This window comes from Lepus europaeus, chromosome 2 (assembly GCF_033115175.1).
Source record: "Lepus europaeus isolate LE1 chromosome 2, mLepTim1.pri, whole genome shotgun sequence".
NCBI classification, from domain to species: domain Eukaryota; kingdom Metazoa; phylum Chordata; class Mammalia; order Lagomorpha; family Leporidae; genus Lepus; species Lepus europaeus.
Genome location: NC_084828.1, coordinates 61,489,987 through 61,506,774, shown reverse-complemented (window position 1 = coordinate 61,506,774; position 16,788 = coordinate 61,489,987).

Below are 16,788 nucleotides of genomic sequence, written 5' to 3'. Positions count from 1 at the left end.
TGTTTCTCATATGTCTATGTTTATCTTTAGGCATTTATGTAACTTTTTGTTGGTTTTCTCCTCTGATGGATTTTTTTCTTTGAAATATACTTCTGGGGCTTAATGGAGTGTCTGTTCCTTCGGTAGATTTTCAGAGGTGTGTTTGTGTGGGGCCTGGAAGCTCCAGTCAGTGCTTGGGAGCGGTGCAAGGGTCCAGGGTGAACTGAAGTTTGACATGGTAGATCTCTACTGTCAGCAGAAAAAAAGATATGATTGCATCAGGTGGTATGATCACTGAGTGTCTGCATATCCCATATAAACGAGCAAATCAACCACACGAAGAATCTGTGTGGTTCTCAGCACGAGTACGTGAGCACAGAACCATCTGAAATGACCCAACCCCAGCACTCAAGGAACTCTGAACCTCCAAAGACAGACACAGTGATTGCACAGAGACCCAGTTATATGCATGCCTTTCATACAGTCACAGAATTCCCACAGTCTTAGCATGCAGGGCTCCCACAGACACAGGGAGCAGGGGATCCTGCTCATGAGCCTACTCCATCCACAGAGTGATCCGAGGCCTTCCCAGACCCAGCTGCAGTTTGGGTATGGTCACCTGTAATAGAGTTAGGGAAGGAGAGTGCTTCACAGACTTAAGAGGTCTCCTCACCATCTGAAAACCCTCCAGGACAGGCTCAAAGTCAGTATGGACTGCAAATTTCTCTCTCAGATAAAATTTGCTATTTGCACACACAGGAGCTACAGCTGCCTGCACTCGCCTTTTCTTTTCTTTTTTTTTTTCTTTTTATTATTTAGTAAATGTGAATTTACAAAGTGCAACTTTTGTATTGCTGTGGCTCCCCCCACCAACCTCCCTCCCTCCCGCGGCCCTCCCCTCTCCTACTCCCTCTCCCATCCCGCCCTTCATCGAGTTTCATTTTCAATTACCTTCATATACAGAAGATCAACTTAGTATATACTAAGCAAGGATTTCAACAGGCTGCCCTCACACAACCGCACAAATTGTTCGACTAGTAGTGTTGTTTTTAAGTTTCATAATAAAACACATTAAGGACAGAGATCCTATGTGGGGAGCATGTACCCAGTGACTCCTGTTGTTGATTTAACAATTGGCACTCTTATTTATGACGTCAGCAATCACCCGAGACTCTTGCTATGAGCTGTCTAGGCTATGGAAGTCCCTTGAATTCACCGACTCTGCACTTGTTTAGTCAAGGCCGTGTCACAGTGGAGGTTCCTTCCTCCCTTCACAGAAAGGCGCCTCCCTCCTTGATGGCCTGTTCCTTATGCTGGGGTCTTGTTTACCAGGACCATTCATTTAGATTGTTTTTGCCACCATGTTGTGGCTTTCCATGCCTGTGAGACTCTCATGGGCCTTTTAGTCAGATCCAAATGCCCCAAGGGTTGATTCTGAGGCCAGAGTGCTGTTTTGGGCGTTTGCCATTCTATGAGTCTGCTGTGTGTCCTGCTTCCCTTGCAGGATCATTCTCTCCCTTTTAATTCTATCCTTCATTATTTGCTTTCACTGGTCTTGTTTGTAAAATCTCTTTGACACTTACCCTATCTTTTTTGATAGGTTGTGTACTTATACTTATCACTTTACCAAGTGCGCTGACATTGGTACATGTCTCCTTGATAAGATTGGCACTCGCCTTTTCAAACTGCCAATTTCTCTCTGCCTGTTGCAGGGAGCCCTTGAGGGAGAGCGTTGGAAGCAGGCAATATGCTATCCCTTCATGGCTTTAGAGGGGCACCCTGTCTCCACTAGTACTCTGTACCAGGCTCAAAGTCAATGCAGTCTGCAAGCTTTTCCCAGAGAAAATATCAGCAATGAAATGGGCTGCCGCAGACTCTTTTCATTTCTGTATAAGAAGATGGCACTGCCTCCTGACTTCCTGAATTTTTGCTGCTAGGTATGGTGCTCCATGAGAGTAGGTGAGGGGAGGAAGCAAGACATCTTCCCTGCTCCAAGCATGGCAGTTCCTCAGACCTCAGTCATCTCTCCAGGCTGAAGTAAAAGTGGGGGGTGGTGGAATGTCCTGTCAACTAAAACTCCGAGTGGCAAGTGGCGGGGTATGCAGCAATTTCTTCCTACCTTGACGTGGTAAGAATGCAGCCAGTCACAGCTGACAGCTGACTGCATTACAAGATTGGCTCACCAGTGTCTCTGTCTTCTCTCCTCCTACTCCATGCTTTTTTTGTTTGTTTGTTTGTTTCTTCACCAAAAATTTCCATCCATCATTCAGAACCCTGGAAATGTGGTCCTTCATTTTTTCTTCTCAAATCCCAGAGCAGCTGAAGATAGTGTGGCTACTCTCTATTCAGCCATCTTGTAGCCCCTCACCAGTTTTTCTGTATGTACTTGACATCATACAAACAAATTTGTGAGTACCCATTCTCATATCAGTGCTTAAATATTGACATTATTCTATAGAACTATTGCATTGATGGACCAAAATAATAGTCCCAATCTGCACCTTTGTTCTAAAATATTGTCATCTCCATACACTTGGACTCTGGGTTATTCTTGGGAATTGCTTTGGCTGAAGCAACATTGTGCCAAATCTGAATGCAGTCCTCATGTTTTCAGAGCCCTGCACTGGCATGAGGACAAATTCGTGCCGAAGAGACCACATGCAGCAATATTGAAGAACTGAACCGAAACTATTCAAGACAACTAGTCCTTCAGTAACCAACTAGTTGAGTATATAGGCTTGAAGAAGCTGAGTTGAGATCAGTCAAGTCTGACCCAGATAATTAGACAAACCCAGACAACCACATAGATCCACAGAAATAGTATGTGATTATTGTTTTATGCTGCTGAGTTTTGAGGTAGTTTGTTACACAAGAGCTAACTGATGTGATATGTTTTATACCCCACTTTAAAGGTGAGAAAGTTAACATAGCATGGATTAAATAATTTGATTAACAATGCACAGCTAGGGGCCTGCACTGTGTGTAGAAGGTTAAGCTGCTGCCTGCAGTGCCAGGATCCTATATGAGTGCTGGTTCAAGTCTCAGCTGCTCCAGTTGTGACCCAGCTTCCTGCAAATGGACCTGGGAAAGCAGTGGAAGCTGACTCAAGTCCTCAGGCCCCTGCATCTACATGGGAGAGCCAAAAGAAGCTCCTGGCTCCTGGCTTCAGATCTGCAAAGCTCTAGCCATTGCAGCCATACAGGGGTGTGAACCAGCAGGTGGAAGATCTCTCTAAGTGTCTATATGATCTATTCTTGCTGTAGTAATAAAATTCCTGGAGTATTCTGCAAAGCTCTGTTGCCAAAGGGAAAAAGTAGATGAGCATGTGGAGTTGCAGCAGATATCTAAGAGAAGAGCTGGAGGTAAATAAATCACAAGTGGACACTTGGTGCTGAGAAACTGACATGGACAGACGTTTGTTCTAAACAGAATTTTCCTCACAAATTTCACACGTATTTCAAGTAAAAGCACATGTTAAGGTACACCATACAAGATCATAAGTAAAGCACAGTAGGGTTTACAGAATATTTCCTTATAGTTTTTTAAATGATTTCCAGGTAATATTATCATTTCTTTTGTGAAATGATACTTTTTGGAGTACCAAGAATTCTAGGTGTAGTTTTGGCAGTGAAGAGTGATAAGATAGATCCAGTCTGGGCGAGGAAGAAAACAAATGGGGCCTGCTGGACAAAACCCCAAGACAGTTCTCCTAATCATAAGCACAGCAAGAGACATCTGTGGCCTACCTCCCTAGTAGAACCAGACACACAATACATCTTGCAGAGCAGAGTGAATTCCTTTGTGTGGATTTAATAGTTAATTATATCCTAGATACTGTTTCACATGAAACAATGTCTCATGAAAAAACTGAGTAATTTTCAATAGCAAAAAGCAATGCAAGATAAAACACTGGAAGCTGGAAGCTCTTCAAATGTCTATTGACTAAAACTGAATAAATTAAAAGCACTATATTTGTACAATGGAAAAATGTTTAGCAGTGAAAATAAAGTTTACTCTTTTTATTAGGTAAATAAATGTAAATTATATTAAATAAGAATGCAAAGTAAATGTCTGATCTTTATGAAAAAGGTAATAAACACACAAAACTAAATATACTGATTAGGGATACACACATGTGTGGTAAACCTTTGAAAATAAAGTAATAGAGTGATAACATCATAAACACAAAATTGAAAATAGTGGCTACCTCTCAAAACAGAAAAAAAGGGGTTGCTATTTGGAGTCTATATTTGGCAACTTTCAAAAGCATTGATGATTAGGTTCTATTGGGAAGTAAGTGTAGCTGTGTTCATTTATTTAGTGTTATGAATATCTTACACAATATGCTACATTAGTATAGAATTGACATGTATTAACTATACAACAGTGTCTTTTCAATAGAGTTGATTAATATACTTGTTTCCTTGACAAATTAAATTTTTTCCAGATTCACATTGCTTTTTTATAAAATGGTGCTGTTGACTCTCTTGTGTGAGTGACAATGAAATTAGGACACCATCCTATTTGGTAAATTACTCATAAATATTCTTTGATTCACAAATACTCAAATTAAGATATGTATGTAAGTGTTCAATGTCCATTTTGACTGTCACATGTTAAGCACACGATCACAATTAAGTTCAACGTGAGACTCATCTCAAAAATGAAAGTGAAGGAATTTTTAATTTAAAAGAGCAGAAAACGTGACAGTCCATTAGAAGATTCAGTATAAAATATGGAAAATCTGGGCTGGCACTGTGGCATAGTGGGCTAAGCCCCCACCTGTGACGCCAGCATCCCATATGGACACCGGTTCATGTACTGGAAGCTCCTTTTCTGATCCAGCTCTCTGCTATGGCCAGGGAAAGCAGTAGAAGATGGCCCAAGTGCCTGTGCTCCTGCATCCACATGGGGGACCAGGAGGAATCTCCTGACTCCTGGCTTCAGATCTGCCCAGCTGTGGCTATTGCAGCCACTTGGGGAGTGAACCAGTGGATGGAAGTCCTTACTCTGTGCCTCTCCCTCTCTCTGTTTGTAAATCTACCTCTCAATTAAATAAACACATCTAATTTAAAGAAATGGAGGCTGGCACAGCGGCTCAATAGGCTAATACTCCACCTGTGGTGCCAGCACACAGGGTTCTAGTTCCGGTCGGGGCACCAGATTCTGTCCCGGTTGCCCCTCTTTCAGTCCAGCTCTCTGCTGTGGCCCGGGAGTACAGTGGAGGATGGCCCAGGTCCTTGGGCCCTGCACCCACATGGGAGACCAGGAGAAGCATCTGGCCCCTGGCTTCTAATCAGCACGGTGTGCCGGCCATAGTGGCCATTTGTGGGGTGAACCAACGGAAGGAAGACCTTTCTCTCTGTCTCTCTCTCACTGTCTACCTCTGCCTGTCAAAAAAAAAAAAAAAAAAAAAAAGGAAAAAGAAAGAGGAAAGGGGGGGGGGGGAGACTGCATATTCAGAGACTGAAGTGTAGGTCATGGGAGGCATTGAACTTGAACCAGACCACTTGACAAATCTGATAGAAACACATCCTCACCTTCAATGCAATTTCTTTTGAGTTTGTGATTCCTCCTTGGACTGGTTCAGTGTCTGAGAAGACAGGCAATCTCTGTGATAAGAAAAGCTCAGATGGGACAAGCTGATGGCTGAAACACAGCGCCCAGGATTCTGAAAGCACCCAGTGTTCCACCCCATCTCAAAAAACTCTTTACAACTTTGGTGCTGAAGTCAGAAGGTGGGGGAAAAAAAAGAAAAACGTACTTTGGAGGGCAGATGGATAGTTTATGATGTTTCCTTTATGATGGATTACCTGCTCTCTGGTACAGCAACTGAGAGAGACGGCAAGGTTACAGGGAACATAAACTGAAGGAGAGCACTGGCATTTCCTGAATTCTACACAGGTCCTGCGGCTTTGATACATGACTGCCCTGGACAAGGCCATCAATTCTCTGTGCAGTACCACGCCGAGTGGAATATGCAATTTGTATGATTATAGTTATCATTATTACATCAAGCTGAACAACATTTTCAGGTCTGTGAACTAAAGAGAGAGAGGCACCAGAGGGACTTGAATTCACACTGACAGAGGAGAGGAAAGGGCAGAGGGGAGAGTTTTGGAAATTTGCTTGTACTCCCTCTTTCTGTCGGATACCAATTCTTCACATTGGAGGAGCTATCTGAGCTCTAGCAAGACTGACTGTGATGTAGTGGAGCCAACGAACTTGCATTTTTATAGACGTCCCCCAAGTGATCCTTAGGGCATTTTTTTAATGATGCAAGACTAGATATAGTGTAGTTGATTCCTTGTGAGATTAAGTCCCCTGAAAACATCTTACTCTTATAACGGAGAAGTCAAATGTACTATTAGTTAATCAGTTGGGTTTTGTTAGATGACCACATGCAGGCTCTTTGAGTGGCAGGGCTTTGTTTAGTTTCCCTGCCCCTAGATGACTGCTTAACATGAAGTCAGCATTAATCAATAAAGTGAGGCTCCCCTGAATGAGGATATTCATACCCTGAGTCAACTTTGTCACTAAACATTAGATGCCACTTGACACAGCTTCTCCAAGCGGCATCTCTTCTCCACGTGGCATAACACATTTCTCTAACGCCACAGTAAGTATGTAAAGAAGGCTCAAATCTTAACTTACAGTTTCTTTTTCATTTTGCACTACAATATTATACTATAATTTAAGAACATGTAGTACAGATTTATTTAAATGCAAATATCCTAGAGGTAAAATAAAACTCGTAGTCGCCTCTGGAGAACATGGCCATTGTTGACAAATGCTTTATTCAAAGCCAGAGTTTGCTTATTTAGTTATATGAATTGAAATGTCAAAGTTTAACTAGAGTACTGACATTATTGAAAGGCTAGCTATGCACATTGTGAGCTTAAGGGAATATCCAAATGATCACAGCATAGTTAATTATTTCAAAACTGAAAGCTGTGGACACAGTGTGCTGAGGTGGTCTACTATAAATTTATGTTTTTTCAATTGTTAACAAATTTTAAGTGACTTACAGATCACATTAGTCTTTTGTTTTCTACAAGAAATGTCTACATAGAGACATTTGGGAGAACAAAAACCTTTTTGTTCTTGTTATAACTGTATTTGGATGAAATGCTATAAAGTTCACTGATGCTTTAATTTTGTTAGTTTGTTTGTGACTTTTGATGTTCTATTTGTTTCAATAAAGACTACTTCCTAGAAAAATCCTACAGCTGGCAATGAATATGAGGTGACTTTAGATGGCTCCCAGAGATGATAAGAAATGTGTGTGCTTCTTAGTGAATGATGAAGACCAACACTATGCTAACCAGTCAGCGGTTATTCAGTGGTATTTTGCTTAACATGTTTCTTAGCAAAAGATGAAATTGAGTTGAACATTTGAACATGGAGTATAATGTTAATTTAAATTGTTTCCCAGGACATTATAATATCTTATGCCTATACAGTTGGCCAAATTGGTTGGCTCTTGATGGACAAAATTGTAGGTACATATTATTTTCTTTTCTTTTTTTTTTATTTTATTTTTGACAGGCAGAGTGGACAGTGAGAGAGAGACAGAGAGAAAGGTCTTCCTTTTGCCGTTGGTTCACCCTCCAATGGCCGCCGCGGTAGCGTGCTGCGGCCGGCGCACCATGCTGCTCCGATGGCAGGAGCCAGGTGCTTATCCTGGTCTCCCATGGGGTGCAGAGCCCAAACACTTGGGCCATCCTCCACTGCACTCCCTGGCCACAGCAGAGAGCTGGCCTGGAAGACGGGCAACCGGGACAGGATCGGTGCCCCGACCGGGACTAGAACCCGGTGTGCCAGCACCGCAAGGCGGAGGATTAGCCTGTTGAGCCACGGCGCCGGCCTGATACGTATTATTTTCATCCTTTGAAAATGTAGGCATGAGCATGTTCATACACATCCTATTTTTCTGTAATTAATATGTTTCCCTTATAAAAAGAAATGGAAATTCTTTAAAAACAAATGAATGTGAAAATATCTCATTATGTAGAATTAAATTAACTGTAATTAAATTACATTAATTATAAAAGTTATCCACCTGGATTTATTGTGCACTGTCTTAATAATTTTTATTGAAATCAATTTTCAATCATGTTAAAAAATAGTTAATTGGTACTTACCAAATGTCAAGCCATGATGTAGATGTAGGGTCTGAGATACAGCAACAGAGGAAGATCCTGGTCCCATTGAGCTCACATCCAAGTCAGAGAAATTAGGCAATAAACAATGATATGAAATGTCCTGTGATTACAAATATTGTGGGAAAATAAGAAAACATATTGAAGATTGAAGAAGGGTGCAAAGGGTTCTGTTTTATACTGACTGGGTGGGGTAACAGATATGGGCCTTTCCAATAGAGACTCATTGAAGCAGGTGAGCCAAGCAAATGTCTCCTAGAAGAATTTCATAAATAAGTACAGACACCCAGTAGAAGTATGCTTGGCATTTTTAGAGGCCAAAGTGGATATAAAATCAGGTAGGATACAAAATAAAAAAGGTTAACAAGAGACCATATTTTATGAAATCTTCATGACCATAATGTTTTGAATGGGTTGAGAACATTTTGGAGGTTTGTGAGCAGAAATACCATGATCTGTCTCATTTTATCAGGATCCTACTGGCTACTGTGTGGACAATAAGCTATGGTAGGCAAGGAATGGAAGCCTAAAGGCAAGTATAGTGCCAATGAACGGTCAGATGAGGGATGATAACTCACATTCCCTGGGTTTCTGGCTGAGTAGTTCTTGTCTGTCTATAAATGTTCAACTTTCCTGTTTTTTTGTGTGTGTGTGTCTTAGGAGGCTTCCTCTGGAATAAATGAAAGCCTAATTGGTTACTATCCAAGGCAACCATGAACCAAATTCCCAAGCCCTGGCTTCCAAGTATCTCCAGCTTTATATCTATTATGAAGAGTAGCATTACTATAATGACAAAGATTATTCTTTCAATTTTATTTCACCATTTATTATATAATTCAGTCCTATTGAATAGATGTTTAGAGAGTAAAAGTATTAGCATGTAAATGATTTATGTTGAGTTTATTATACCTATTTTGATTTAAAATTGAATTTTATTCTTCTGTGGAGAAGAAGAGAACAGAGGAATTTAGATTATGAACTTGGAATTGTTGAATTTTTTCTCTGCAAGAGTCACTGCTTCTTATATGTGAGGGTCAAGTGTATCCAGGAAACCAATGAAAAAGATGATTTAATCTCCAGGAAAATTTATATCTAATTTCAGGTTTCTCATAGTAACTCTAAAAGAGAGAAATGAAAACAAAGAGTGGAAAGGGGTAGATTAGATAGTAGAATAGATTGTTTACTTGCCTTTGCTTCCTGGATTTTCTTTTTTTTTTTTTTATCTCTTTAGCCTTGAGAATTTATTGGCACCCATTTCGTTTGTCTTTCTCTGGTTTAAAATTGAGGTGATGAGATGGAATATTACCTGTGTGTTACCATTCATGAGTGACATGTGATAGTTGCCTGGGAAACTAGAGATGAAATTCTACAGATTTTTGAAATGCTTTACATTTGAGAATAAAAAGCTCAGCTGAGGTTTAAACAGCATACTGACAGAGAGTGTTGATCTCCATGTTATCTGTTAGGATATTTGAGTTTCATGTAACAGAAAGCCCCTATCTCAAAGTGACTTAGCCAATAAAGAAATTTATCTAATATTTGGTAATCCTTGTATGTTGCAGTGAGAGGCACAGTATAACCAAGAATTCAGATTATTTTCTTCTTTCTTCTTTGCTAACCTCAGCAGTAGTTACCTCTTGAGGCTGATCATCCTGTGGCTTCAGAATGGCTGTCAGTGATTATCAGCGACATTAATTCCTATTTACAGCTAGTAAGAAAGAAAAGGAAAGGAAATGGTAGATTTCTCCCTTAAAAGTAGAAAATATTCTTTCTGTTCAATCTGATTGAAAAATTTGATTCACATGTTTAGCCTAAAGAAGGCCATCCATGATCTAAGTGTCTTAAACTAAACAAATCCCATCTGAGGGCTACGTGAATCTCTGGACTAAATGGGCTTCTATTCGGCAGAAGAAACAGGAGTATAGGTGTCAGATGTCATCTCTATCATACAATGGGAAAGCAATGGACAACATCAGACTCTACACTGGGGGAAAAACTCTAAACAAATGAAATCTATCCTCAAGTTTCATTATTCTATCCCTTGTCATCAAATAGTGGACAGGTATGTCTCAGATTTCCAATAAAAAGAAGAAGAAAAGGGAAGCAGTTTTGTTGGTTCCAAATTTTTCCCTTTCTAGAATCTTGAAGCTCCACATTAAAGCACTTAGAAATGGTAATTTTAAGCCATAAGTGATTCTAATGCCTGTGTTAAGCTCCAAGAGTTAAGATACAACAATACTTGTGATGTTGAAAAAATAATTTGCTCTATCCTAGATTTCTTTTTTAAGAGACTTGCAATAAATTACTTCTAACACCTATATCAACTGTGTATGTGGTATAAATATTAGTAAGCAATTAAGCAGGTTTTAAAGAAGTTTTTCCTCTTTTTGAATCATGAACACATTTTCATTATTAAAAATAATTCTAGCAGATAGCCTAACCACACAATGGAAGATATATTTAGATAGATTATTGCTTTATTATAATCAATATGTGAAGAATGCATTAGTTTTTAATATCCCATAAATTATCATAAAGCTAGTAGCTTAAAACTATATATATATATATATATATATATATATATAAAATTTTATAGTTTTGTAGGTCCAAAGTCTGAGTATTGTGTAGTTGGGTTCCTTGTTCAATGTTTTACAGGGTTGCATTAAGGTTGCTAACATATTATAGTCACACTGGCATTCCAGTCTGAGAGTTTCCTCTTCCAAGAATGTTAAGACTCTTGACAGAATTCAGCCCCTTGTAGCTGTAATACTATAACATTTTCTTATTAACCAGGGACTATTGATGGCTCACTAATGTCACCCCCACCTCAGTTCCTTGTTAGTGTTTGACTTCTAGGACAGCAGCAATATATCTTTATGACATTGAATTTCTGACTTCATATCTCTAGACTCAAAGATTATGGCTGATATGATTAGCTCAAGTTAACTGGATAGCCTCTATATATGAAGTCAATTGATTTGGGACAATAATTTAATATGCAAAATCCCTTTTCAGTAGCACCTAGATTTGAATAATTGGGAAATATATGTGTATACCAGGGAACTTCTAAAAGGACCTGTCTCTCTCTCTCTCCCTCTCGCTCTCTCCTTCATCGCTCTCTCCTATCCTATTCTTTATATGTTACTGAACACAAATTAATTTTCTCCCCAATAGGAAAAAATACAAAGAAATGCCTTCTTAATTTGGAATAGCAAGATCAGAAAGGTAATCCAATAAAAAAATAATAGTATACCTGAGAAAAAATGAGGAGAAGAAATGGAGAGAAAACAACCAAAAACAAATAACCATGGGAGAGAGAGGAGAGTTTGAGATTAACTTAGAGTAAGGGACAGCATTATAGGAGACTAAAGGATGGTAAATGCAAAGTAGAGATAAAAAAGTTGAAAAGAACAATAATGGCATTCATGGCTGTGAACACAGATTTGTGAATGGATCTTGATTTTGTTAACAGTATTTCTCAACATTCACTTATTATGATCTGGCTTCTGCTTCTTCTGCTCCCTAAAGCCAGGCAAAGCAGATAATATTATACCTAGCAAAATCTATGAAGGGCAAAAGCACAGTTGCAAACAAAAGAAATTTAAAATAGTGTAAGGTAGTCTAAGAGTTTTCTTGCAACAAAGCTGTTTAGATTACAAAGTAGGAATGTATGTAGCTCAGCGTGCTTTTCCTTTCTTTTTCTTTTCAATATACTGATAAAATGGAGCATAATTTAAAAACAACTTCATATTTCACTTCCCTCATAAAACTATAGAAAAAGAAATACTGCATATGGGTGTCAGCTGGTTCTTAGTTACTGATTCTGAAGTGAGCAAATAGTTAATGAAAAAAGATTAACTAAGATAGAATGTTCAGAAGCCTATGTATGCATGTGTTTATAAATAAAATACACATGTGAATCTATGTATATAAAATTCAGTCCAGATGCTTTCCAATTAGCAATACTTCAAGCAGGCCATCCTTTTAAAATAAATGTGAACTATTGCAGACATATTTTCATTTGAAGAATAAAGGAAATATAATATCCCAAGAACTAGCAATTACATTTTGGCTTCTGATTTTTTGGTGTTCCTGGACCTATAGATTCTTTACTCCATAAAGAAAGGTCTTGACAAAGATTGAAAGCTCCTGTAACACCAGCTGTCAGTAGTAGACAAGGTGAGAATACATGCCCGGCTGCTCCTGATGTCCTCTATAAAGATTAACTTCTATCCTTGACCAGACACTGTTGACCATGAGGTGCTGCTGTTGACTCATTTTCATTTTCTTGTGGAAATTTGTGAAATACTGCAAAGAAACAAAATGAATTGAAATAAAACATCTATTTTTCTCTGCCAAGAAGCTTTAGGGTATAACAGAAGGATGATTCAGAATCCAACATTTATGTGACTCTGACACTCATTCTAATTAGATGCCTACTTGTTTGGACTTTTGTAAGACACATTTCCCATAAGATTCCTGAGGGAGATGCTTCTGAAAGCAGTGGCAGAGACTTGAAGTAGTGTTGATAATGGCTGCCAAAGACAACGCTGATGGGAAGATTATTAGTTTTAAATGAAAGAAAATCCCCAACATTGATTCCCTTGGACATGTGCACCTACTTTCCCCTAAGCCCTGCCAAAATTTCTAGATTTGAATCCTTGTACATGAATTACCATGGGTGGGTTACCAGGCATCATCAAGTCCTCAAACAAAACCAAAAAATCGAAAAGCTTGTGCTCCACTCCTCATGTTGTTCAAGTTGATGTGCTTGTTACTAAACTAACAGAATATGTGTTGCTTTGTGATTTTGAGCACACAGATGGCTTTGAAAATGAAGTTCAAAAAAGTCTCCAATTTCTCATATAGATAGTGCTATCTTACCATCATTTTTAGGCACTCAGTCTTACTTTGATCTTTGGTTCAGGAAAACCTGCCATATCATCTCACAATTTATAACTAGACATATACTGGAAAACAATTTTGTTAAGTTTATATTTCTACTGTTTCCTGCATTTTGTTTTGGTTGGGTCTCATTCGTATTCAAAAATGGTATCCTGATTTAAAAATGTCACAATTTTACCAAGGTCTACATAAATGTCTTTGTTCTGTTAATTCCCACTCAGCTGCTATTGAATTTTCCTGGGAGAATGTATGGCCAAGAAGTCAAAGACTAATGTAACAGTGTATTTACAGCCAGTTAAAATATAGATCTTTGGGAAAATAAAGTGATTTAAGATATAATAGTCCTCATTAATATATAATCAGGATCAAGTTAGCAATTTCTATACGGTTAAAAATCAGAATTTGAGAGGTCAGCATTGTGGGATAGCCAGTTAAGCCACAGCTTGTGACACTGGCATCCCATATTGGAGTGTGGTTCAATTTCTATCTGCCCCTGATCCAGCTTCCTGCTAATGTGCCAGGGAAGGCAGGAGAAGATGGCTCAAGTACTTGGGCACCTGCCACCCATGAAAGACCAGAATAGAGTTCCTGGTTCCTGGGTTTGACCTCATCCAGTCCTGGCTCTTGTGGCTGCTTGGGAACTGAACCAACCGATGGAAGATATCTCTCTCTCTCTCTCTCTCTCTCTCTCTCTCTTCCTCTCTTCATCTTTTTCTCTTTCCCACTCTCATTCTGTCTTTCAGATAAATATTTTTAAAAATCCAAATTATACTTCAACATAAGAATTAAGTATAAAGCAATAACAATTCCTCACTATGAATTCTTACACTAAAATTTGTAAAATTAATTACTTGATCACAATTCCAGAATACTGCTTTTAAAAGGGTGACACTTCTGTTTTTTAAAGATTTACTTATTTATTTGAAAGTCAGAGAGACAGAGACAAAGAGAGAGTAATGTTCTCTCTGCTTGTTCACTCACCAGTGGCCACAATGACCAGGTCTGGACCAGGCCAAAACCAGGAGCCAAGAGCTTTTTCTAGCTTTTCCCACTTGGATGCAGGGGACCCAAGGACTTGGGCCATCTTCTACTGTTCTCCCAAGCACATTAGTAGGGAGCTGGATTAGAAGTGAAGCAGCTGGGACTCAAACTGGCACCTTTATGGGATTCCAACACTGCAGATGGAGTGCTGGCCCCCAAGGAAAGTATTTCTGTTAGTGGCTTTATCTTCCTTTGACAAGCCAAGCTGGTAAATCCATATTAATGGCTTAAACTGATTGTCTCATTATATCTGGAATGCAAGAATAAATAAAAAAATTACTAAATTAATGGGGTTTTTTAATTCAAATGATTCCAAGGTAATTATCATGATACCTAAGTAATCAGACTCAATCTAAATAAATTAATTCAGTAAAATATTAGCCTAAGTTGGGCCTTAATGGAATAATTTCACTAATACTGTCAAGAATTAATAGAAAATCTTCCAGGCATCCTAAAGAGCAGCAGCAGAGTAAATGTGATCAATTCAACATGGCAGAGAGGGGAGTTTACCAAAGTAAGGAGATTATGTTTCCTGTTAAAAGATGAGGGATTGTATTGTTCCCTGACTTACTGGGATGTTTAAGACTTTCTACATGGCAATGCCCATCTTCCCTATTTTTCATTTCTAAAAATCATCAAATTCTCTCCCTCTCTTTTCCATCTTACTGTCTCTGAGAAAGAAATTTTCTTCATTTAACCAACCCTGATCCAACTGCTTATCCTCTAATCCTATTCACTCTTCTGTCTTCTCTAAAGCTTTTTCAAATAATTTCTTTAAAATCACACATCCTTGGGGCCACCACTGTGATGTAGTGGGTAAAACTGCTGCTTGCAATGCTGGTATCCCATATGGGCACTGGTTCATGTCCCAGCTGTTCCACTTCTGATCCAGGTCCTTAGTGATGCACATGGGAAAGCAGTGGAGGATGGTCCAAATGCCTGGGCTCCTGCAACCAGATGGAAGATCCATATCTCCTGGCTCCTGGCTTCCAATGCTGGCCATTGCAACTATTTGGGGAGTGAATTAGTGGATGGAAGATCTCTCTCTCTCTCTCTCTCTCTCTCTCTCTCTCTCTCCCCCTCTCTCTCTTCCCTCCCCTTGGTCTCTATAACTCTAACTTTCAAATAAATAAATAATTTTTTTAAAAAAATTACATGTACCACTGCAGTTGAGGGGACAGCCAAGTAGGGTCAGCAACATTGCAGGCAGAACTATAAATTTCTTGTCAGAGATGCCCCCTGCCTTTACCTGGCCAGCTCTCCTCCCAGGCCAGCCAAGTAATGAAAGTCAACAGGGTGCCTTCCCCTAGGAGGTTCACACCTCCCTTAGGATATACCCCATGTGAAGAGATAGATAGGTCTGAGCCTCTTAACTTACAAGGCCTAAAGCCCACCAGATTATTATCAAGCCCCTTCTATCAGGTTCTATTTGCCTCTCAATCAGAAAAATTACTTGTAGCTTAGACAGCACCTTTCTTAGCTCCTCTAATAATGACTCTGTCCTTTGTTCTAGACCCTGTCTAGTCCACTTGGGCCTCATTCCTTTGTAATCATAACCTCTACTCTACCACCAATGGCTCTACTCCCAACCTGTGTGTACTGATGGTCCTCTTCCCCACTTCATGCTGTATAATTGTTCAGACCTGGTTAAGGCCACTCTTAGGATCATTGGTTACTATCCTCAACCTGTCTTTTATGACCTTGTCTAAATATGATCAGAGTCGGGGAACTTGGAAGGCTTCCATAGCCTTGGCAACTCATGACGACAGCCTAGGGTGGTTACTGGCGCCATAAACTAGAGTGTCAATTTGTTGGGTCAACAACAGGAGCCACTGTGCGCTTGCTCCTGATGTGGGATCTCTGTCCTTAATGTACTGTACATTTTGATTTAATGCTATAACTAGTACTCAAACAGTATGTTTCACTTTGTGTTTCTATGTGGGTGCAAACTGTTGAAGTATTTATACTAAATTGATCTTCTGTATATAAATAGAATTGAAAATGAATCTTGATGTGAATGGAAGGGGAGAGGGAGCGGGAGAGGGGAGGGTTGCGGGTGGGAGGGAAATTATGGGAAGGGGAAGCCATTGTAATCCATAAGCTGTACACTGGAAATTTATATTCATTAAATAAAAGTTAAAAAAAATAAAAATAAAAAAATAAATAAAAAAAAATTACATGTACTTATATTTCTTTATTTTGTCACTTCTAAATATTTCCTTTCACTCTATTTGAATATAAGCTTGAGAGAAACAACCAACAGTCACTGCACTCTGCCCTCCCCTGCAAGAAAAAAGCAAAGAACCTTCTTGGAATGTTACTGTCTCCAAACCGCCTACAATTCTTTCACTTTCTTCCTATTTTCTTTCTGAAATCTTGAAAATCAGTGTATCTAGGTAGCTTATCTTCCACAAAGCTGACTTCTTTTAAAAACTCTGAAATCTTTCTCAAAGATCACTCTATAACATCTCATTAAAAATTCAATTCCTCCTCAATTTTGAAACCAGTGTCCAGATTTTCCTTGAAATAGCTCCCAGCCTGTGTTCATCATTTCTTTATGGATATGCTATTTTTCCCTCTTATTTTTCCTTTTCCACTCACTTTTGCTAATTTTCAATGCCCTGCCTCTTCCACCAGCAAAATTCTGGAATTTTATATGAAATCTTTGGCTTTGTTTTTGCTTCATTCTATGCTATGTTTG